Below are 24,316 nucleotides of genomic sequence, written 5' to 3'. Positions count from 1 at the left end.
AGGTTATCTCTGTGAGGTTCAACTATCTCTTTCTGGCCAACAATGTCCACCTTCTTACCCTCAACCACCACCTGCAGATCAGCTGTCCCCACATTTTTATTTCCTGCTCTCACCTGTGTTAGCCACTATATTTCCACCCAGATCTCTCCTCAGTACTACAAAACCAACATGATCTTCATCTGAGCAGAGACTGCCTGGACCAACCTTGTCAGGAAACCTTGGCAGCACGCCACTGGGGTGAAAGAGAGGGTGCAATCCCACCCTGGCCTAAGTCAAGGCAAACAGGTAAGAGAAGCACAGAGCTGGAGTGGGGAGGGACTCTCCAAAGAACCCATAAAAGAGCCCACAAAAGAATGAGTCAGGTCTACCAGCTGCCAAGGCCCAAAGAAGTCAATGGCAACAGAGGTCAGTTCTGTAAGACCCTCTGTCCTCTCCGCCCACCCATCTACTCTGCAGAGGCCAGGGATGCCGGTGAGCACAGGCAGTGTGTTGGGGGAACCAGGGAGAAACTGAACCCAGCTTTCTTCCCTGCTGCAGGCTTCATGACTGCAGGAAGCAGAAGCTGCGAGAGAGGGAAAAGCCCAACTTTGAATGAACCAAGTGTTTTTAATGACACGGGACCAGACAGAAAAACTGCCAAACGGACACTGTGTGGGTATAAGCCACTGAATGTTATGTTTTGTTTTTTCGAATCTGAGAAAAGCAGAAGCAGCAGCTAAGTCTGTCTTAGGCTTCACCCATGAACAGAAAACTTGGCGGCCTGAGTGGTTGGAACAGGCAATGAGGGGACATGGGGAGAGGATGGATTACATTTCTGATGTACCCTTGGATCCTGTTTGTTCAGCATTGTGTAAGTATGATCTCATTCCCTGGCATGTGAGGCCAAACCCGTTACTCCATTCTTTTACCAGACCCGAGCTCCATGGCATTCCATGATTTCACCATCAATCACCAGATGACAGGTATGATACACACAACTTCCCCAATGCTACCGGCTGCTGCCAAAGTCATCATGGTCCCAGCAATTCGCCTCCCCAGCCCTACTCTCCGCTTGTGCTGCTAAAGGGATTCTCCTGCCCTTTTCCCTCGATCTCAGCTGCCATTTCCCAGCAACTGCCACTCTTTTTCCACCACAGCCACCATCTCCTGGATCCTCCACCTTCTCCCACACTGCATCTCGTCCTGTCGTCCCACATAAGCCTCCCTTTCCTGGGGTTCCACATGCAGCTGTCACAGACCCTGTGCCTACTAGCACCCCTGCTAACATCTCTGCCAAAACACCTGGGACTCCTGTGACCACACAAACTGGCCTGATGCAGTCTCCTGATGGCATGGATCCTCAGCCAATCACCAAAATAAGCCCTGCCCCATTTCCGTCCTTTACCAGGCTGCCTATTTGATTCACAAGACATCCTTTTCCCTCATTATTACTACAAAGGGATTCAATACAACCCCACATGTATGGGGTCCCTACCTGGACTAAAATTCCAGTGTTGGGAAACCACATTTTTTCAAACATGTATATGTGTGGTCCTGGGTCAATTCCAAAAGCCTGTTGAAATCCAAAGATTTCCTGGATTGCTACTAATATCCTCATCTTGAATGATTTGGTGGATAAACAGACAAAGGATAAAGATTAACACTATACAGGTTCAGTAAGCCAAGCCCTAAACTGTGCGCTCATTCCACGACAGGGAACATAAGGGGAATTAAATACTAAATTAAAATACTATCATGATACAACAGAGGCAAGAGTAGGCTGCTACAGAAACACCTAAGCTGCCCAGCTGGGCACAAAAACACTGCGTCTCTCCTAATCCACTGGCCAAAGGTCTTATGGTCTGGGTAGAAGGCTGTAGGAACATAAGCATGAAGGTGAAAAGGGAATCTGAAGCCAAGCACTGAGGCACACCCATGTAAGTCCAGCTACTGGGAGGCCGAGGCAGGAATGTCAGAAGTTCAAGACCAACCCGGGCAACTTAGCAAGACCTTATCTCAAAATAAATAAAAAAGGACTGGGGATGTTGATCAGTGTTAGAGCATTTGCCTAGTATGTGCCAGGACCTGAGTTCTAGTCCCAGTTCTGGAAAGAAAAGGGAATCTGGGTATAGTAGGTGACATTACAGACTGGACTTCAGCAAGCATGTGCTTCATTTTTAAAGGACAAAACAGGCAAGATCTTGCTGAAACAGCTGAAGCAGAAGCAATGGGTCCCAAGTCTAGGGGCTTCTGAATGGAGGGTCACCCATTAAGGGGGAAACAGCCCCAGCACAGCAATACCATGATGATGGCGATGATGATAAAGAGCAGGACAGTCAAGAGGCATATGTGAGGGCTGGGGTGCTCATCACCCACCCCCAGCAACCTCGGGTTCTAACATTATTATGGAAAGCTAAGGATAGAGAAAAAACTGAATTTAAAATCTAGTGAAGTTATTTACTTAGTAAAATAAGGCAGCAAAGTGTGGTTCCAGGGAACCAGGTAGTGACGATTTTTGACTGAGGAAGCAGATAACTCATCAGTGTGACTTCATCGTCAAAGAGAATAGAGTCCACCAGATTGGATCAAGCAGAGAGGGAGCACGGGGGATTCAGGTGGAGTGTGCTGCAGAGAGGTAGGAGATGGCGTTTCAGTCTGTATTCTCTTCCCTGGAATTCAGTCAAAAAGATAATGTGCAACCTAGGTCCGAAGGACCCATTTATCAAGTTGAACCATACAACTGTCTCTGACAGTCTCATTCTCAATGGGAATTTACACATTCAACATATTAGCAGCAGTGTGTCTGGAGAGCCAGGAGACTCTAGGATACTTACTTAAAAACTGTCATAAATAACTCACATAAAGCCTGTGCAATGCCCCCCCACCCCCCATGGAGGCGTGTTTGGGCACTCTGGTAAAGATTCAAAGATCCTGGGAAATCTGAAACACATGCATGACTACACAGTCACATCACTAATTATAAGGTCTAAGGCCAGACAAATGTGATTTTTGCAAATATGGAAGGAAAAAAAAAAGATGTGGTAAACAGGAATGAAGAATATATGAAGAAACCATGAGGTAATTGCACTATTAATAATGTCTCGCTCAGAACTGGCCAAGCCATTATTTCAGCAGCAGCTTCTGGTCCTGATGTAATATAACTTAAGAAGTCAGACTTGGCTTGAGGGTTGGAGGATACCACACTGCAGGAAGAGGAAAGAGCACAGCAGCAAAGAGTGATGGAAATGTGGAGACGCACTGTTCTTCATCACTCTCAGGAGAAAGAGAAATAGAAAAAGAGGCCTTAAACTATAAGCTGAGGAAGGCACATTAGGTAAAGGGTAGCAGAGTGGAAACCAACCCCGGGTTAAAAAGTCTAGAAAGAAGGGGGAAGCGGAGCACAGAGGGGAGAGGCAGGTGGTAATGTAATGGCTAAGAGCACAGACCTGTGCCTGAGTTCAAATCCCAGATTCATTTTTTATGGGGTGAGCTGCTGAATTTCTTAGCATCCGAGTTTCCTTTTAGGGTCTATAGGGATAATAACATTACCTGTTTCTTCAAATGCATACTAGAGTTAAATAAGTGAATATGCAGGAAGTCCTCAACTTCTGATTCTTTGACCTCATAATGGTACAAAGCAATATACACTTAGTGCAGACAGTACTTTGAATTTTTATTTATACAGTGACTGGTGATAGGTGACTGAACATTCTCTTGCAATGCTGGGCAGAGGTGGAAAGCGGCAGCTCAGCCAGCCAAGTGACTGAACAACCCACACTCTGCAGTGTACCCTGCTGCCAATTTATGAATTTCAGAAGGTTAGCTGTATGAAATGCCTTTTCAACTTATAATACTTTCAACTTATTAGTTTATCAGGACATAACCCTATCATACATGGGGGAACACTCATATATTAAGTGCACAGAACACTGCCTGACACACAGTGAACAATATAAAATGCTGAAGTTTTTTAACCTATCTATTGGCTTAAAAGTGCAAGAGAATGCAGGTCACAATGGTACTCTGGAGGCTGGGGCAGGACAATTCCAAGTTTGAGGCCAGCCTCAGCAACTCAGCAAGGCCCTCAGCAACACAAACCCTGTCTCAAAATAAAAAAATAAAAAGGGATGGGGATGTAGTTCAATGGTAGGGGTCCCCTGGGTTAAATCTTGGGTACCAAAAAAAAAAGAAAAGAAAAAAATGTACAAGAGAAGGAATCAAACAATCTCTCATAAGTCCTTCCCATCTTATATTTATAAGTTTAATAAAAAACAAAGAACACACACATATTACCATATATACACTGACTTGAATGGCAATAATATGGTTCTGTTTTCTTTTACTTACAAAAATTCCCCTGTAAATAGAGAAGCAAATAAACATCCCCATAGCTCATTAAGCCTTTTTTTTTTTTAAATAAAAACTGGAGAGTAAAACAGACCAAATAGAATCTTTGTGTCCTTATAGTACTTCTAGAAAATTTCACTATTTAAACACACACGCTCACACGCACACCCTTAATTTCTTTTACTAACATTTTTCAGGCTTTTAGAGTGGCAATTTATCTAGCTAGGTTTACTGTTGCACTTAGAAGGAGGATTGCTAATCAATCCTTGTCACCGATCTCTGTTTTTCTATTTATACTATGGAGTCAAGGGCATCAGTCAAGATGAACTAATGCTGCTAGATACTCTACGACAAAAAAATGGTATATAATGAGTATTCTCACAGCACTGAACGAGCCTAAGGAAAAATAAGTATAAAAACAATGGCTCAATCTCAGTGTTCAAGTTATTTAATGCAAAGTTAGACTGCAACAGGAATAGGATCTGAAACACAAGCATTTATAAGAAAAATATGAAAATCCATAATACTCATTTCCTCCCCTGCTTACTGAAAAATGAATATAATTTTTTCCATGCAGTGAAGAATGGAAAGAGGTTTTATTTCCTCTTAAAAAACACTCAGGAGTTTTAAAAACATGCCAGCTTCCTGCAGCAATTTTCCATTTTAGCTCTGACTTCCATCTGAAAGCCACAAAAGAAATTAGCTGTATATATTCACTTGCGGGCAAAATAGGCATTTATGCCAGTTCAGAGCAAAGTGCTCCAATTCAGAATTAGAATGTGACATTCCAAAATTAGGCAGAAATCACTGCTAAGTCCCTTAACACCTGAAGCCAAGGGACCGCAATGTTTCTTTAGCGGCAGTGACAACCCATGGAACTTTGCTTTCAGTTCAGACTACAATCTGATGTTTTTATCTTTACAAAGCAAACAAGTGACCCAGGCTTGGCATCAAAGTCACATCAAGATCTGGAAGCAACTTTATCATCTCTGTGTGATCAAAGTTAAAACAAACCCATCTGTGCTTTGGAGAACTCTGGCTGAGGAAAGTACCAGAGCAAGAAGGATGACCCCTCCCTCCCAAACTAAAAAGAAAAAAATAAAAAAGGCACATAAAGGAAATCAATACACACAGTTCCCAGAACCCAACAATTTTAGGTTTTGGAGGTTTATTAGGCCTAAAGGCCTAGATATTTGTTACAGTCTTTAAGAAAAACTTTGGGTTATGGTTCTGGTAGCCGGAAGTGGGGTGGAAGCCAGGCACAGGTCCACCCCTCCTCCACAGAACAGTGTGCTGGTGATTCAACATAAAGACAACAAAACAGATACATTTTTTTCCATCTATCTTTTCTTCCTTTCATAATTTTACTTCAAGTCTAAGAAAGAAGACAGGAGATCGCCTTAGAAAAAAAAAAAATAAAACAAATAAATAAAAGAAAAAAGGAAGCAGACAAGTATTGCCATTTCAAGGCTCATACTAGGTTCTTCCTGCAGCCCCCGGCGGTAGGGAAGGAAGGGGATCCTAAGGCACAGCCTGCTCTGCACCCTCTTCATGGCTCACTGTGGTCCTTCACAGATGACTCCAAACTTTATTAAGTCCAGCTTTTACTTCTCACTCAGTCCTGTCTCACAATGCTATACTCTGGATCTGGAATGTACCCTAAAGGTTATGTGAAAGGCTTAGTTCCCAGGGTGGTGCTACTTGGAGGTGGTGGAACCACTAGAAGGCAAGGCCTACCAAGAGCTTCTTAGGTCACTGGCGATATGTCTTCAAAGAAGATTTTGGGACCTCACCCACCACCCCTTTCCTTTTTTTCTGCTGTTCTCTATCTCATGTTGTAAGCAATTTTCTTCTGCCATGCACTGCCACCACAATGGGCTGCCCTGTCACATTCCCAAAAAAATGGAACCAAAGAATGAATTATGAATGGGAACCTCCCAGACTGTGAACCAAAATAAACCTTTCGTTTTTACAAGTTAATTACCTCAAGTACTTTGTTGTAGTGACAGAAAGTTAACTGACACACACAACCTTTCCAATTTCCTTCACAATTTATAGCTGAATTCAATTATTAACAACACTTCATGTTCAAGGCCAGGATGGGGCAACCCCTCCCAATCCATATGCTGAGTGAAACCAAAAGCCTTCACAAGGCTTTACCCACTGTTCATCCTGTTCTGGCTCCACGGCCTCCTTACTCCCTGAACATGCCAGAAATCACTGCCCATACTGCCTTTTCCTTGGGTTTCCACTATGTCTTCTCCAGGTATCTAAAAGACTAGATTCCTCACTTCTGTCAAATTTTTACTAAAAAGACATCTTCCTGCTGAGGACCACCTCTCCAATATTGCAACCTGCCTCCCACCTTCAAAATTTCCAATCTCTTTTCCTACTTAATTTTTCTAACACTGATTACTATCTACTACATATTTTGCTTATTTGTTGTATGCTTATCCCACTAGAAAAGAAGCTTGAGACTGAAACAAAAGCTTCTCATTTGCTCAATTTCATTTTGATACCCCTGGTGCACTACTAGATCACAGGCATTCTATAGATGTTGGATGGATGAATGAATGAATGAGAGAGAGAATAAATGAAAAAACTACCAGCCTTGTAGCCTGGGACTGGCTGACTCCTTTTCTTCTCCTTTGTATGTCAGGTCCCCATTACTGCATCAGTCCCCATCCCTCAGTTCTTAATAGCTAATGGTATTCAATAATATTTATTCAATGAACAAATGTATTTTGAAGACTGTTTGTTCTTTCCTTCCTGTGTCTGCCATCATTTATGCCCCAGCATTCCTAACTGAATTCCTACACTGCCTGGCTCATTAGTACTCATACATCCCAGAGAACAGACAGATAACAAAATAGAGATTAAATATAAATTCATCTGTTGATGTATAGGCTCATAAGATTAGCATTACTTAAATCACAGCCCTGAAATATAGATGCTTTCAGAATGTTGAAAGAAAAAAAAAAAAAAGAACAGTCTGATTAGATACTTCTCTACTGCATGGCAATTGCAGTAATTTTTTTTTTTAAACTGCACAATAAAGTTCCTATAATAGTTCACACAAATGTCTATTTTTAAGTTTGCTAATGCATACAGTCTATGAACTAGTTTAAGGGGAAATTTTAACCATGATTTGAATTGGTGCTTAACTGCCTCTTCTATTTTAAATAAAAATATACTTGGGCTTTTCCCCCATGCACTCTCTAATTGAGATTCGGATTTTTCCAGCAAGGGCTGTACTAGCTGACTTAGGATATATTTGTTGCACTAGTTTTCTTTCTGGCATTCTTTCAAGTGCTGAGCCACTAATAATCATTCTGATTTTCAGACACAATCTATTCACTCTGGGGAAAGGATTCTTCTCTCAACAGCACAGAGCTACTGTATTACAGCCCAACATGTTCCAGACACCCTGGGAAACACCAAGGTGTAGGAGTTACTCTTACAAAGGCTTACAATCAATCAATTTAAGTTGTCAGAAGAGGCTAAGACAGGTAAGACAGAAGATGATTATAGAGATCACCAAAGGTTAGGCAGGCTGGGACGAAGCAATGGTTGGCTGAGCCAGCACATTTTACTAACTGAATCTGTTAGAGTGCTGAGGGGAAAATATGCTCCTGTCCCATGACAATGCTTCACTCTAGAAAGCAAAGCTATACTTCAAGTCGTGCAGGACTGCATAGGTATATACAGGTTAGGAAGGCAGGGACACAGAGTAATAACAGCCAGTTATTCTAAGGTTAGATATTATCAATAGACCTGTGTGGCAGAGGTCAGATTTTATCTGAAGAGCCTATAGTATTTCAGGAACAAATGCAGGAGAGAAAGGAGAGGAAATGGAGAGGGGGAAGAGACAGAAGGAAGTTTCCTGGTCCCACAGACTGACACAAGGGTGTGTTAAGAATACCCTTAGGATGAGCTAAATATGCAAAGGCACACTATCTTTACAATGCATCTATGAATTTATGCATATATTCTTCAAAACTGATATGCTTGAATCAAACAAAAAAGGACATTTAATTTTCATTAGTCATCTGATATTCCTCCCCCCCATGGAAACCTACTTCTAAGAATACTTTAAGAAATGCTAGCAAGGAGGGAACATCCTAAAATTTAGTGCTCAAGTATCAACCCTTAAATGATTTTTCTATTGTATTGCAGAGAACACCCACATGCAGGTCAGAATGAACCTGGCTACCCCTGGATTTTCCATCAAATCAATGCAGCAGTAAACAAGCATTCCCACCTTCATCGCCTTCATCACCTTCAATTTCAAGTTTTTACTTCAACATGTGAAAACGGGCAACATATCTTGGAAAAGGTTTTCATAAAATTCTGGCTTATAAAGAGATACTATTTAAGGTCTTTTATCTCTATTACATCCTGAATATTTCATTTAACAAATCAAATATTTAAGTGAGCACTCAGTATGTCCGGGCATTTAAAAAAAAGCAGTTTTTGAAGAGTTTATATACTGACAGAGAGAAACAGATTATAACGAATAAACAACAAATAATATATAAGAATGTAATTGGTGCCACGGGTAGTGGGGGAGAAAAAAATATAAAAGACACAGAAGGAGACGGGAGGTATGGAGAGGGTGAACCAGGTTTCATTTTTAAATAGATGGCGAGGGCAGGTCTCACTGAAGAGACATTTGAGCCAAACCTGAAAAAGTGAAGCAGCTGGTTTCACAGGCAGCGAGGAGACAAGTGCTCCAGGGAGAGGGAGCAGCCCACGCAGAGGCCCTACAGCACCAGCATTCCTGGGATGTTCCAAGAGAAGCAGTGAGGTCAGTGGGGTCAGTGTGCCTGGGGCAGAGCCACCTTCCAAAGCACAGGGTGAAGGAGGGGAAAGGGCAGGTATCTGTGGGTCTTGCGGGGCTTGTGATGACTTGGGCTCTGACTTGCAGAGAAATGGAGAACTCTTGCAGAGTCCTGAGCAGAAATGCAATGCTGACTTCACAGTGATCAGTTCGACTGAATGGGTCCAAGGTGCTAACAGGGAAAGTAATTAGGAGGGGCCCTCTACAAGGGTCCAGCCTGAGGAAAGGTCGCAGCAGGACCAGAGGGGAGGTGATGACAAGCTCAGGTTCTACATGGGCACTGAAGAGCAGTTCACTGAGCATTCTCGGCTGACATGGAGAAGGTTGCTGGTACCACAGGTTTGTGAGGAAGATCAGGAATAAGAACTTATTTATTATTCAGTGATGAACTCAGTCTGGAAATGTCAAGTTAGACTCCCAGAGAAACGATGACACTAGAGGAAGGACGGGAAAACCTAGACAGCGGGGAAAATGTGTAAGAGCACCAAGACCAAAACAAAATTCTTCAGACCTTCCTGAAGATGAGTATAATCTGCAATATCTGCTGAAATCATAAGCTCCTGGGCCTCAACCCAAATCAACTGCATCCAAATTTCCAGAAAGAAGGCCCAGCACTCTTGAGTGTTTAGCAAGTATGCTGCACCCACTGCTGTGGACATTTACAGGGGAATTCTGCCAACACTGGAGTCAGCACAGAGTTTACCACAGAGCTGACAGGAAGGTGGTGACACAGTCAGGGGCAGAACCAATGAGTTGGTGCTAAAAATGACTTAACTGGATCTATGTGATTATCAAAAAGAGCTCTAAGTGTGTAGAAGACAGAGCAGAGAATCTAAGAGAGAACACAGTTTCACAAAATAATTAGGAGGGTTGCCACAATGCAAAAGATAAAATAAAAATAAGCCCAAAGGAAGGTTAAATTTCCTTTTGCCCAAATATAAGAAGATCTTCAGTTTTGCCAACATGCCAATGACACACTCTTGTAAAAATGTTGATTTTTTTTTTCTAAACAGAATATACAAAACTTTAGGGAAGTGAAAAAAAAAGTGGGACAAAGAAGATGAACAGGTATATTTTAATAAATGTTTTTTAAAAGATATTTTAATGGCCATCAAATGTATGAAAGTTTCAATTAGTCATCAGAGAAATGCCAACTGCAATCGCGGTGCAATACCACTATTTTCTCATCAAAATATAAAAGTGACAGAAAACAAACTGAGAGCAAGAACGTGCAGGAGGAAGCTCATGCCTTGCTGACGAATGTAAACTGTTCTCACCATTACAGAAAACTGTTTGCAAGTGTTTTTCAGAGCTGCTGAGGGCACACCTTGACTCATAAATCCCACTCCCAGGCATCCACTCAACCGAACACTTGACATTGATTCACCAAAAGTCACATAGGAGAGTTTTAATAGCAGCAGTGTTTACAACAGTCCCCAACTGGAACCACCCCAAGTACCTATCACAGTATAATGAATCCGTTGAAGCTGTTCAAAACCTGAAACACCACCCAGCCAGGTGAACAAATGCACTGTAACCACCTAGATGAATCCCACCAACGAAACCTCAAGGAGAAAAGCCAGACAGCAGAGTGCGACTTACTCAAGGATTCTATTTATGAAAAGTTAGAAAACAAGCAAACCTCATTTATGGTGACAGAAGACAAGCTACTGTTTATGCTGTGCATGTGGCGGAGGCCCAGGCAATGACGGGAAGACAGCAAGAGGGAACATTTTGGGGCAGTGGTGGTGTTTTGATTCTTGGTGTGAGCACTGACTATGCTGTCTGCCTTGTAAAAACTCACTGAGCTGTACGCTGCTGATTTATGTACTTCTATAAATGTATGATTTGATAATTTGCCAAAAATTCAAGAGATTTATGATATAGCTACCTCTATATAAAGTCATGGCATTTGTTATTTTTAGTTACATAAATAAAATTATCTGTGAAATGTAATATAAAACACATTTAGATAGGTCCCTTTTTTCTATATATCTTTTAAAAAAATTTATTAAATTCTTCATATGGTTAAAATCTATGTACACATCAACTTAAGTCATTTTTTTTCCTTCTTTGACCATTTTCTAGAGCACACTTCTCTATGCTTGAGATAAGGCATTTGGGGGACTTCTGCCTGATGATGTGATGAAAACCAGGATGATTGCCATTTCCATTTGTTCCATGGGGGCATATTCATGCTTTTTCTATCACCAGCTCCTGAATGTATTGATTTTGTTTTTTGTTTGCTTGTTGTTGTAAAAAGCCTTGCTTACAAAGACATTTTGCATTTGCAATTGTGAGGACACAATCTTGGGAATAAATACCCACATTATTTTAAACAATACTGCAGTCTTTAAAAAAAGATTTTGTCAGGTGCCCTCCAGAAATATCTAACCACATTAAACAAGGTCATTTTGGGCTAATGTGTCTTCCTCACACAGTGCTCTGCTGTTTGAAATAAAGCAGTGAAGAAAGCAGCCAGTAATAGCGGAGGCTTTGTGCTGATTCCAGTATGAGATGCCTTCTTTTTTGAGGGGGGATTTTGCAAAGAGAAAGGAAACTCACTTGTTATGTGCACATATACAGTAATCATTGACAGAGGAAGGGGAATGAACAGGAGCAAAATATGTTTAGGATACTGATTTAAAACGCAAAAGTGACTGATTCAAAAGTACACTACAAAAACAGATTCAAGGATGGGTGAAATGTGGACCAAAGATCAAGGAAGATGAGGAGAAAGTACATCATTCGTTCCATTTTAGATGTGTTTCATGTTGAATGGGAATATCAAGGTAGCACAGAGGAGCATGGACACTAATCTAAGTAATGTGCAGGCTACTGGCAGCTGAAAGGCCACTATGAGGAAGGTCTATGTTCCCCACCACTAACATGACTAAAACCAACACCGGACCCCCTGGAGTATATCCCTGTTTCCTCCACAGCCACCTAAAACATCCTGGCATCCGATGTCGATGTCCACCACTACCAGCTGCTCAACTGCTTCTGTTTACCACTGAGGAATCTTAGAACTGAGTTATAAGAAACTATAAAAAGTCTTCACTGGGGAGACAAAGTTGACAGTATATATCTAAAAACCTGCTTCACCAGCTTGACTGGGATTCTCAGTGAAAATCCTGTATTCTCATTTTTGGCAACTTGAAGCTCTCCTTTAGGACAACAATCTAAAAATTTGCAGACTTCAAAAAAAAAAAAGTTTTAGGTTCACAACAAAATTGAAATAAAAGGTCAGAGATTTCCTTATGCCACCCTTCCCATTTAATTTTTTCCTTTTCTCATATTTGCTACAGAAAATGAATACTTTCCTGAGGGTTTAAAAACACATGTGGCCCTGAACATGAGTATCTTCTGCCCTAAGATACTGGGTACTGCTACATGAGGGGAAGGGGATGGGCACTTCATTATTTATTTTATTTTTTAATATTTTTTTAGTTGTAGACAAAAACAATATCTTCATTTATTTATTTTTTTAATGTGGTACTGAAGATCAAACCCAGTGCCTCATGCATGTGAGGCAAGCGCTTAACCACTGAGCTACAACCCCAGCCCTGGGGTGGGAATTTTAATCAGTAATCACTGCACAGCGTGTAAAAGCCCTTAACAGTTGAAGCTGAGATCACCATGTGAGACCCTCCAGGTCAAACTGAAGAGTTACTCCTCCTTCATTCTTTAGGAGAGGACACAGTACTTAAAGAAGATGTGGGTTTTAGAGTGGATAGTGGGAGACCTTTGATGAGGACGGGAGGATGTGGAAGGTTTTATAAAACAAAGCTTTTCTGGTGGGCAGGTCTGTCCTGCATCATGTTGAAGAGTCAACTGAGTTGGTAAAGGCAAGACCTCAGAGGCCTCCCTGGGCTGATGATATCCATCCTCTTCTTCCCTAGGAACCTCAGTACCTCTTATCTATAGTCTTTTTTTTTTTTTTTTTTTGGTACTGGGGATTGAACCCAGGGTCACTCAACCACTAAGCCACACCCCCAGTCCTATTTTGTATTTTATTTTCAGACAGGGGCTCACTGAGTTGCTTAGTGCCTCAGTTTTGCTGAGGCTGGCTTTGAACTCGCCATCCTCTTGTCTCAGCCTCCCAAGCCACTGGGATTATAGGCATGTGCCACCGCACCCAGCAGTCCATAGTCTCTTTAAAATGTTTATGTATACATCTGTCATTCCCACTGCATTGTGGGATTACTTATGAGAAAACTGACCTCTTTTTAAACCTGTGTCCTAGCCTTGAGTCTGGTACAACACCAGTACATGCTGTTCCTTAAATGACTGATTTTTGCAAACCAAAGAATAAATGCATCTAACGCAGAAAGTCGTGACGTTACCACTGTAGTCTTTCTATCAAATGTTATTTCACAAAAAATACATGAATATAAATATTTACATGAAAAATGTAAATGGTTACATTTGAAGCAAGACTGCTAAGAGGCCAGTTTTAAGAAACTTTAATTTCAATACAGCTGATTTGTACCATTATAAGCACAGGAATTCACTGGCAACCTCTAAAGTTTTTATATGAAAGGTAGAAAATATATCTACATTTAACAAAGCATATTGAGAGTTTTGGAAGCACAGTAAAAAAATCAATCAATAGCCAGGCTCTATGGAGAGGGAGAGAAGCAGATGCTAAAAGCAAGAAAAAATATTTGATATCAGCATTCTGATTAGACTTTGAATTTTTCTATTCCACCCCATGCCATAATCAGAATTCAGATAAAATCTACTGAAAATAACTTAAATGAGACTGGGATAAATTAGCTTGGGAGGAAAAAAAAAAGATAAAGGAAAAATAAACAGAAAAACAAACAGAAGCAGATAATGCCAAGAGATAACTTAATGAGGATTTTATAGTAGTTTGAGGAAAATAATGCTAGCCAGAGCCAAGATTCCTCAGCAACTATCTGACTGACAAATCCGGTTCTGTCCCCTGAGTCAGAATCTTCACGTTTTTGATTCCTCAGCAGTAGAATGAAGTAGCTGAAGAGCTGAGTCATCAAGATCCTACCCATGTGAAAATTCTGTGATTTTAAAGATGCACATTTATAGTAAAGGGAAAATGTACAGAGGGTCCTCGACTTCAACACCTCCACTTGCAGTTGTTCAACTTCATAACTGTGTGGAAGTGTTGTATGTTTAGCAGAAACCATACTTTGAATGTTTCATTTTGATTGTTTTCCTCAGGATAGAAATAAGCCATACAATACTCTCTGGGGGCAGAGAGCTGAAGCACCCAGGCAGCCATGGGATCAGAGGAGAAGCAACTGGTCTTTAAGCGTGCTGTTGTGCTAAGCCAGGATGGTGCATAGGTTAGGTGCACTTAATGCATTTCCAACTTGGCTGTGAGTCAAGTCAATTTCAAATCATGGTGAGTTTACTGGGATACAACCCCACAGTGAGTCGAGAAGCATCTACAGTAGTATCAGCAATATATGATTCATTTCAAATTGCTTTTGAATACTCTGAATGACTTAAATTTGAATAAGAAAGAAAAAGATTCAGTTTAGCAGAATGCTGGTAAAGGCTCTAATTTTTAAGGAAAAGGATTTTACAAAAGACGACTCTGTCACTTAAAATTTTCAATGACTTGAAAACTATTACATGTGAACTAAGACCCTATAACATGCTTAAGTTGTCCAATAGAGGGGCTCTCCTTTTCTATATGTATGATTGACAAATGCAATCACATTATCTTATTCTGACATTGAATGAACAATAATAGCAGCAGGTGCATACAAACACAACTGCTCTGACTACAAGAGGATCTAAAGTGTGAGGCTGCTTAGATTTCCCCCATTTTATGTATGAGTTTCTATTTAATCCTCCAGTAAAAACTTTTATATGTCCTGGGAGATAACCAAGTATGTGTGGGGACCACCTTGGCTCAGGTAGGAGAATGTTAGGTTCCTCCACGGAATACACAGGGCTCTGCACACATCTGCTTATGTGTTTCTGCAGGCCACCTGTCATGGTGAAATGGGCCAGGGGTTAGAAGCCCAGAAATTGATTTAATTTTTAATCTGAAGAGTATTTAATGCCTCAGACTTCATTTAGCAAATGATTTACAAACAAGGTCTCTTCATTCTTTAATATTCTCTGGTTCTCCAATCTGGTTTAGTAGGCAAGGACATACAATCAGAATTATGAAATGACCTGGATAAATGTTTAAGATCTGAGAGCCTAAGAATGGTGTGTGTTCAAAAAGAACACTGTCCTAACAGAAAAGAGAACCCAGTGAGGATATTAAAAAAAAGACAAGAACACAAGAAACAACATCTTTGGGGCTGAAAGGCTAAAACTGGAGCTGATGGGCTTATGGCCCTTTTTCTTCTGCAAAGTATCTGAAAATGATTAAAATTGTTTTGACAGCTGCAAGTAATTTGGAGGTAGGTAAAAACAGGAAGTTCAAGCACAGAATAACCTCAGTAGTTCCAGATTGTACCAATTCAATAGCTGATATTCATTATTATACTATATATTCATTTTCAAGCACTAAGAGTTAAACTAATTATAATCATAGTACTTAAACCAAGACTCATTAGCATACTAGACATTTCACCTTCATGTTATTTTCCCATTGAAAAAAATGTAAATTAGAATTTCTCAGGAAGAACAGTCATTCCATTAAATATCAGGGTTCTATCCTTTATCACCTTGTAGAGAAACCTGTCACTAAGAGGTTAAATGTATTTGAGAATGAGTGTTTTTGAGGAAAAGAAGTCCTTTAAAATACACTTTAGTAGCAATCATGATAAACGATGCTTTTATGGTCCTTTACAGGTTATATACCGAGAGGTTTTATATCCAATTCATATATAATCTGTGGGTGAACAAGTAAGGTACTAATTAGAAATTACTCTGTCTAGTCATCAGGGATAGAGTGACCTTTCTTTAACCAATAGCTCATCTTTTGTGTACAGTACTGAAAAATGCATTTACTTAAAATGCATTATACATTTTGGTGATGTAGTATGGTCTGTAGTATGATCTTTCATTGTTCTGAATCCTGAAGAGTTACTTCATAAGGAAAGGAAACTACTTAATATGGTAATTTTGTGTCATTCATGAATCTGTGAGAAAGAAAAGAGACTATTATCTTCTAATTTACCTTCACATGTTCATGCAACATATGCTCCCCTTCAAATCTGCATGAATACAAGGAAGTAAGAGAATTAGGGTAATTTTTAGTTAATATTCACACTTCATTCTTCTTCTTCTTTTTTTTTTTTTTTGTACCGGGATTGAACTCAGGGGTACTTGACCACTGAGCCACATCCCAGCCCTATTTTGTATTTTATTTAGAAACAGGGTCTCTCGGAGTTGCTTAATGCCTTGCTTTTGCTGAGGCTGGCTTTGAACTTGCAATCCTCCTGCCTCAGCTTCCCTAGCCTCTGGGATTACACGCATGTACCCACCATGCCCAGCAATGCTTCATTCTTTCATCTTTATTTTAGATTCTTGAGAACATACTAAGAAAAATTTTGGTGGATCTTTGACCATGTCAAAATTTTGACATGGTCAAAGATCCACTATTAAAAGATCCAGTATTAATCCATTCATGAGGGTTGAGCCCTCATGGTCTAATCATTCCCTCATGAATGGATTAATACTGATTATAAAAGAGCTTGAGGCTTTCAGTTCAATCTCTTCCTTCCACACTCTGGTAAGTTCTCTCACTCTCTCACATTCTCGCCCTTCTGTCTTCCACCATGGGACAAAGCAGCAAAGGGGTCCACACTAGAAGTGAGCCTTTCAACCCTGGAGTTCCCAGATCCAGAACAGAAATAAATTTGTGTTCTTTACAAATTCTCCACTTTCATGAACCCTGTCATAGCAGCACAAAACATATGAAAGACACCTTCTGATTTGAAAGTAGTTGCTAAAATACTGACTGAACTCAGTAAATCATACCCATCAAACGCACTGGAAAATATAACACAAACATTTGAAAAATAAAAAAGCCAAGACTTATAAATATTTCCTGAAAGGCAAAAGAACAAATTCTACATTATCAATATGCAGAATGTGTGTGTGTGTGTGTGTATGTGTGTGTGTATATATATATATATATATATATATATATATATATATATATATATATAAAACATTTATGTATGGGATAGAAATCAAGTATTTACAACATTCTTTTAAAAGTTTTGTGGCTCTGAAAAGAATATAAATGAAACCTAACAAGAATAAATTATAAATTAATATTTTCTAGCCTGGTGTTTCTCTGATTATATAAAAAAATAATTTTATAGTTCTTTTAACTTCAGAACTCAGAAATAAAGGACATTATGAGTTAAATTTCTCATTCTTTTTTTAATTTTTTCTGTATTTGTAGATGGATAGCATGCCTTTATTTTATTTATTTATTTTTATGTGGTGCTGAGGATTGAACCCAGTGCCTCACAAGTGCAAGGCAAGTGCTCTGCCACTGAGCCACAGTCCCAGCCCTAATTTCTCATTTTTTTTAAATTAGTTTTTAGTTGTAGTTGGACACAAACCTTTATTTTATTTGTTTGTTTTTATGTGGTGCTGAGGACTGAACTCAGGGCCTCGCTCGCACTAGGTGAGTGCTCTACCGCTGAGCCATAACCCCAGCCCCTAATTTCTCATTCTTAACTTTAATATATTTATAAAATATCACTATCTGGTGAAAATATGTATCCAATATACTACACTATACAATGAAAATAACTTTCACAGATTTTACTTAGAATGTTAATGAGTAAGAATTAATTAATTTATGCAAGATAAAACAAATGCTGATATTATGGGTGCATTTTTCTGTCAGATTTACTTTCCTTACCATGATGAAAAAAAAGTGAAACCAACAACAACAACAACAACAACAAAAAGACTATGATTAGAAACTGATCATTTAACACTCTAAGGAAAAAAGCAAAAAAAAATTATTTTTTCTTAAAATTTGGCCTCTAAGTAGTTACATTATCAGAGCAATTTTTCCCCTGAGTCTTGAAAACAAGTATATGATTTTTTTTACATATCAATTTCTTACAGAATAAAAAGTTTTTTAAAACAATGTTCTTTTTCCTATATACTAAATAAAACATTATAGTATTAAGTATAGATATTATAAAACATGAAGAGATGCTTCATTTGTTTTTTTTCATCTATTTTTTTCCTTATCATTCTCTAAAATTCCAATTGGAAATAAGAATACATAAGGCAAAACACCAACTTAGATTAAGAAAAAGAACTGTGCTTCCATTTGCTTTGACTTGGTAAATAAAGATGAAAATAAAATTTTACAGATGTTTCCTTTGATGAGGAACATCACTATGAATGTTGGCATCTTTTGCTTCTCAAAATTTTCTGCACTTTTCAAACACTGACACAATCATAAACTGGTATTTTAACTTCATATTAATGAATTATGACAATGCTTGTTTTACTATAACTCCACATAGTAGGATTTTTTTCGTTATGGGATCAATTTTTAGAAGGGAAAAAACAGGAGCTGGGGATGTAGCTCAGTGGTAAAGCACCTGGGTTTGATCCCCAGCACTACCGAAAAAGAAAACTAAACTAAATAAATAAATAGGTAGAAATATAGATGAGAAAGATCAACTCTACTCATAAGGACAGCTGGTTCTTTATCCAAGGACTGATACACATGTGGCTGATTCTTCATATCTATGTCACCAATACAGAATGATAATTGATATTTTGGTGATCCTCATTCTTACTACTGAAATAAAGCAAGTAATTGTTTGGAATGCTTTTCAATAATATAACTTGAAACTAAAAGGATTTTCTTTTAACCGATTTCTCTTCCTTTTCGAGAGGAAAAAATACAAACTCAAATGCAATAGAATGATTTTAAATAGAGGCCAGAATCCATACAAGTAGAGAAGATAATGTTTTCTATTTAACACTGACAACTAAATTCACCAGAATATTCCATTTCCTGACTATTCCACCTAATTGAGTTTTGCTGCTTTGATGTTCATAGTCTGAATAAAATGAATGAACAATGGTAACGACAGCCTTTCAAAGATATATAGTGTGAGAGAAATAAAAATGCCTGCTAAATATAGCATGTATTATAATATGCTCCACTTACATTCCTTACTAGAGACCTTATAGTGGGTCATCAGAGCTTTATGTGATCTCTATTTTTATTTTCTAAGTTAGTGTCACTTTAGATCTTTGGTCTAATGTGGTTTGTTTCCAACTCTGGAGCCTTTGTATATAGGAAGATGAAGTTGCTAACTCCCCATTAGGTAAGTACTTGTTTTTTCAGATGCTGTAGTTTGTTACCTATAAATGGCGGGTGGGGCTGATTCACTTTTTCAAGATGTTTACCATGACCAGGCACATGTCAATGCTCTCACAATCCTGATAACCAAAATACTCTTTATTTTAACAGGCAATGGTACAGGCTAAGTGGCTGTGTAACTTACCAAGGTCATGCAGGTATTTAACTGGAGTCCAGATTTGAACTCAGGTCTACATTCATTCCAAATTTGGGCAAGTGCATAGCTGTTTCATCAGTTTCTGAGCAGGCTACTCACACTGTGGCCTCCATAAAGTCTCTGAAGTAATTGTCTACCTCACCAAACAGATTTAAAAGCAAAGTAGTATAAAAATTCATGATGAAGTGGGGCACAGTGGTGCCCACCTGTAAGCAGAGCAACTGCAGATCTAGCTCAGTGATAAAGCATACCTGGGTTCAATCCCTAGAACCAAAAGAAAAAAGAAAAATGATAAATCCAAAATAAATTATTTTTACTATTCTCCAATTAATAGATCATTAATTAACCAATAATTGTCTTTTGTTTTTCAACCCAGGGAAACCACATTAATTTTTATTAACAGGTTCTTAAATGAGTTACTTAAAACCATTCATTTCTGTGACTTGCCAAGATGAGGCACATGGCTTTATACCCTGAAGGGAAAGCTTATTGGTTCAATTAACACTTTTCAGATTAGAAATGAAATCCTATATTCTGAAAAAAAAAAAAAAAAAAAAAAAAAAAAACTGAAGTCAGACAGAAGTTCCCCAATTTTATACTTTTTTTAGAGTAAGTTCAATTTTCTCAGTGAGCGGTCATTTTCTATCCTAAGGTGTTAAATCTCTTCTAAGCCCAGTCCTTTTGATGTCCACAGTGAAGGTGACAGCTTTCTCCCTATCCCACAGACCAGGGCTCTCCTCACAGAGCCAGAGTGGACCAGAGACAGGTGCCTGGGGCACACTGCATAGGGCAGCCACTGGAGCCAGCAGAAGACTCAAACATGACCTAACCAGGCCCCCAGCCCACATCGTCAGTGAGCCTCAACTCCAGCACTCCTGGAGGAAAGGAGAGTTGTACTAAATTGGAAAGAAAAAAAAATGCATTTGGTGTCAGCAGACTTGCATTGAACTTACTTCTATATTTCATTCCCTTTGTCATTTGGACACATAACCTTTCTGAGCCTCATTCATTAAATCCATAATGTCAAGGATAAGGGCCTAATTCAGTGTATGGCACATAACAAGTACTCAGTGAAATTCAGCTGACTTTAAAATAAGACAAGAGCAGAGTCCCAGCACTTGTCCCAAGGCTGAATGACGAATGGATAAAAGACATGCAACATTCTGGAGTTAGCAACCCAGAGTGAAGGAGCTGGTGCAAGCCAGAAGCTGGCCCAAGGGGGAAAACAAAGCAGTGAGCAGCAGGAAGAAGTCAGAACTCAAATGAGATGTTCTGGGGCAGACAAGATAGTCCATGAGGCCAAGCTGATGACCCGGTTTTGCTTGATGACAAAGAGAAATGCTGACTTCACTGTTTCTGCTACTGAATAAATCACAAGGGTGGGTAACCTCAGAAAATATGTGAAGGAGTAGGAAAACACAGGTAATTAATGGAGGTTGTAGAATTTTAATTTAAAAATTCCTCTCTCTGAATGTTATTCTTACTTTGGGTATTTACAGTGACTGGAGTGACTGGCACATCCTCCCGTGAAACATCATGGCTGAGATGCCTGTGACTGAGTTCCATGGTTTTAAGCCCCAGGGAGGGTGTGAAATACCACGCAGCAGTAAAAACTGCTTCTGGGTATCAAATCTCTGAAGGATATCTAGAAAACAAAGGGCAGGCAATGTGGATGCTGCTTACCAAGGTGTTTGTCACTGGGCACAAAGTAACAGAGCTTGAATCTAGTTCAACCCGGTTGAGCAATGACGGGAAGGAAACACTGTTAAAGAGTAACATTCTGCCCTTAACGTACTCATTTACCACTTAACACCAACTCCGTAAGGAAAATGTGTTTGTTTTCAATGAGGCTCAGAAAGATTCAACCCTTGCTTCATGACCAAAAACTAAAACTTGGCCGAGTTATGCGGCAGTCTTACTTCAAAGCCAGCTAAGATACATTCATCACTGTCAAAAAGTTAAATAGAAAACCCTAAGTAAAATATAAGAAGTTTTAAAAAAAATAAAAAATAGGTGAGTCCCAGACACACGCAAAAGTGGACCAAAAAGAGCTAAACTAAAAATAAAATCTCACTTAACACTTAATTCCTTGAAAGAAAAATTGGGGATATGTAGCCTTAAGTCCTTAAATATAATTCTATATAGTCCTACCAGGATTGGTTATTTGGATTTCAAGCCCACAGCAAAGTCAGATGAAACAAATTTAAAGAGGGAGATTCAATAACTACCCTAAGAAACCGACAACAGCAAGGAGTACTATTAAAAAAAAAAAATCACGACTCAGAACTTATACTAAAGGTGCCCTGATCCAGGACTATTTTTTTTTAAGTTGTAAGATAATTTTATTTCTGTATATACTACTAAATGTATAGTTTTTTACATTTTTTCCAACTTCACTGAAATATAACTGAGCAATAAAAACTGTACATATTTAAAGTATAGAACTTTAAGTGTATATATATATATATGTATATATATATATATATACATATATACACACAAATGTATATATGCATGCTTTGTAAAATTATTGCCATAATCAACCTAATTAATACACCTATCCCCATTCATAACATATTTTCTTTTTTTATCGATTTTTTAAATATAAATGATAGCGGAATGCATTACAATTCTTATTACACATATACAGCACAGGACTATTTAACATATGAGCAAACTGTTCTTTGTATGATGAGCATGAATAGTGAAACAGACTTTCATGTATTTTTAGTCATGAATAACATACTGAGGTTTTCTTAACTTTTTTTTTTACTTAACTTTTCTAATTTTTTTCGTTCAGATAGTATAGTTTGTTTCTTTCTTATATTCTGAGGATGTTAAAAAGAAACACAGTATTAATAACAGAACAAAATAACACCCATAGAGACATCAAGAGGGTGCTCCATCTCAGAGCCGCCTCCAATTCTCATACTTCCTCCAGTTCTGAAATTTTTTCTCTCTTCATTTTATTTGTCCTCATGTGACCCATATCATTGTGTGCCTTTCTCTACTAACAGGACTGCTTGAGAACAAGGACCATGTTTTATTTGTGTTGGCAACTTCACAGTATCTAGCACAGTACCTTGTACATACACAGAGTAAATATTAGTTAAGGCCATTAAATTTTGTTCACATATTCAATGTTGCCATACAGGCATGCATGCAGAAATGATTTCATATAAATGGTTAAAATAAAACTTCCAGGGCTTGAAAAGGCAAACTTACTTATCCATAAATAAACAAGTGATTACGTACTGTAGTTCAGACCTTGTCCTCAGCTCAAAGACTGTTAACAGTGGACAGAAGATACTAGTTCTCTGCATGGGAAGTCCTTATAATCTTATAGTAGAAAGACAGACAAAGTAGGCAACATCCAAGGTGACATACAAATGAGATTTCAGGTCATTATAATTTCAAATAAGAAACTAATGTAGGCTGATAGGTTAGGCAGAATTTGGAGAAGTGATGAAGACAGTCCTCTGTAAGCATTTCTCTTATGGCTTATATAGGTCTTCCTCTTAACATGTCAAAGAAGAGATGTAGTTAGGACCTCTACAGAATCCTCAGAGGTAAAACCACAAATGTGCAGCTTCAAAAGCGACAGTGAAATCTCCATGGACAGCATGCCAGCCTCCGACATTGTCCCCAGTGATCCCCACCTCTTGGTACTTGAACACTTCTTGTACACTTCCCTCCCACACAGTACAGGGTTGGTCTGTGTGACAACTAGCACACAGCACAAGAGATGGTTATAAGAGACCGTGGCTTCCACATTAGGCTCCTCCTCTGTTGGATCCCTTACTCTGTGGGAAGCCAGCTGCCATGTCACGAGGACATGCCGACACTCTATGGAAGGGCACACATGGTAAGAAACTGAGGTCCCTGGCCAACAGTGAGGAAGAGCCACGTGAGTCAAATGTGGATTCTCCTCGAAGACTGCAGCCCCTGTTAACAGCATGATTACAACCTTAAGAAAAACTCTGAGGCAGAACCAACCACCCAGCTGAGCACCCTCAGGAAACCACATGAAATAACAAATATCCAAGGTTTTGTTGCTTAAGGGTATTACATCTTAGAGCAATTTGTTATTCTTTTTCAGGAAGAGGCCTAAGTAGCTGAAGTCTGAGCAGAGACCTGAATTAAGAATAACTAGTGATTAATAGATCTTAGGAAGAACTTTCCAGACGGAATAGTAGCCCCATGAAGATGCTAAGACAGATGTGAACTTGGAATGTTCCTGAAACAGCTAAAATGCCCTCATGGCATTAGGTATGTTAGTGGCATACAAGAAAGCTGGAAGAAAAGGGCTAAAACATCCTTCAAAGAGATGGAAAGCAACATTACCTAATCTACATTTTATAAATGATAATCTTTGTAAAATACTGGGCTACCTTGTGGGAATGAAGACTACCAGCAAGAAAACCAAGTGGAAGCCTTCTACTCGTCCAGTCCAAGTGGTGATGCGTATCATTTCCAGTAACTCAGAGTAGGATGTTAGAAATAAAAACATGGCTTGGTTAGATGAAAGACACATCCATATTTTAAAAGTAGAGTGAACACAACTGAATGAAAAACATATCCATGTAAACTATAGCATTCCAACAGGTTCTGGTTTTTGAGTGACACAGCACCCAAATAGATTTAGACAGTGGCAACATTAAATGTGATCTAGTGATCTAGGGTAACTCAA

General features: G+C 39.0%; 1 protein-coding gene across 5 annotated transcripts in view; it reads right to left on the bottom strand.

Annotated features, from left to right (window-relative positions):
- The window catches only part of Golim4 (golgi integral membrane protein 4), a 75,909-nt gene that overhangs the window by 34,907 nt on the left and 16,686 nt on the right, over positions 1 to 24,316 (bottom strand). The window lies entirely within an intron of this gene.

This window comes from Marmota flaviventris, chromosome 8, assembly GCF_047511675.1.
Source record: "Marmota flaviventris isolate mMarFla1 chromosome 8, mMarFla1.hap1, whole genome shotgun sequence".
Classification (NCBI taxonomy): Eukaryota; Metazoa; Chordata; class Mammalia; order Rodentia; family Sciuridae; genus Marmota; species Marmota flaviventris.
Note: the sequence above shows the minus strand (reverse complement) of the source record. Positions and strands in the feature narration are given on the sequence as shown.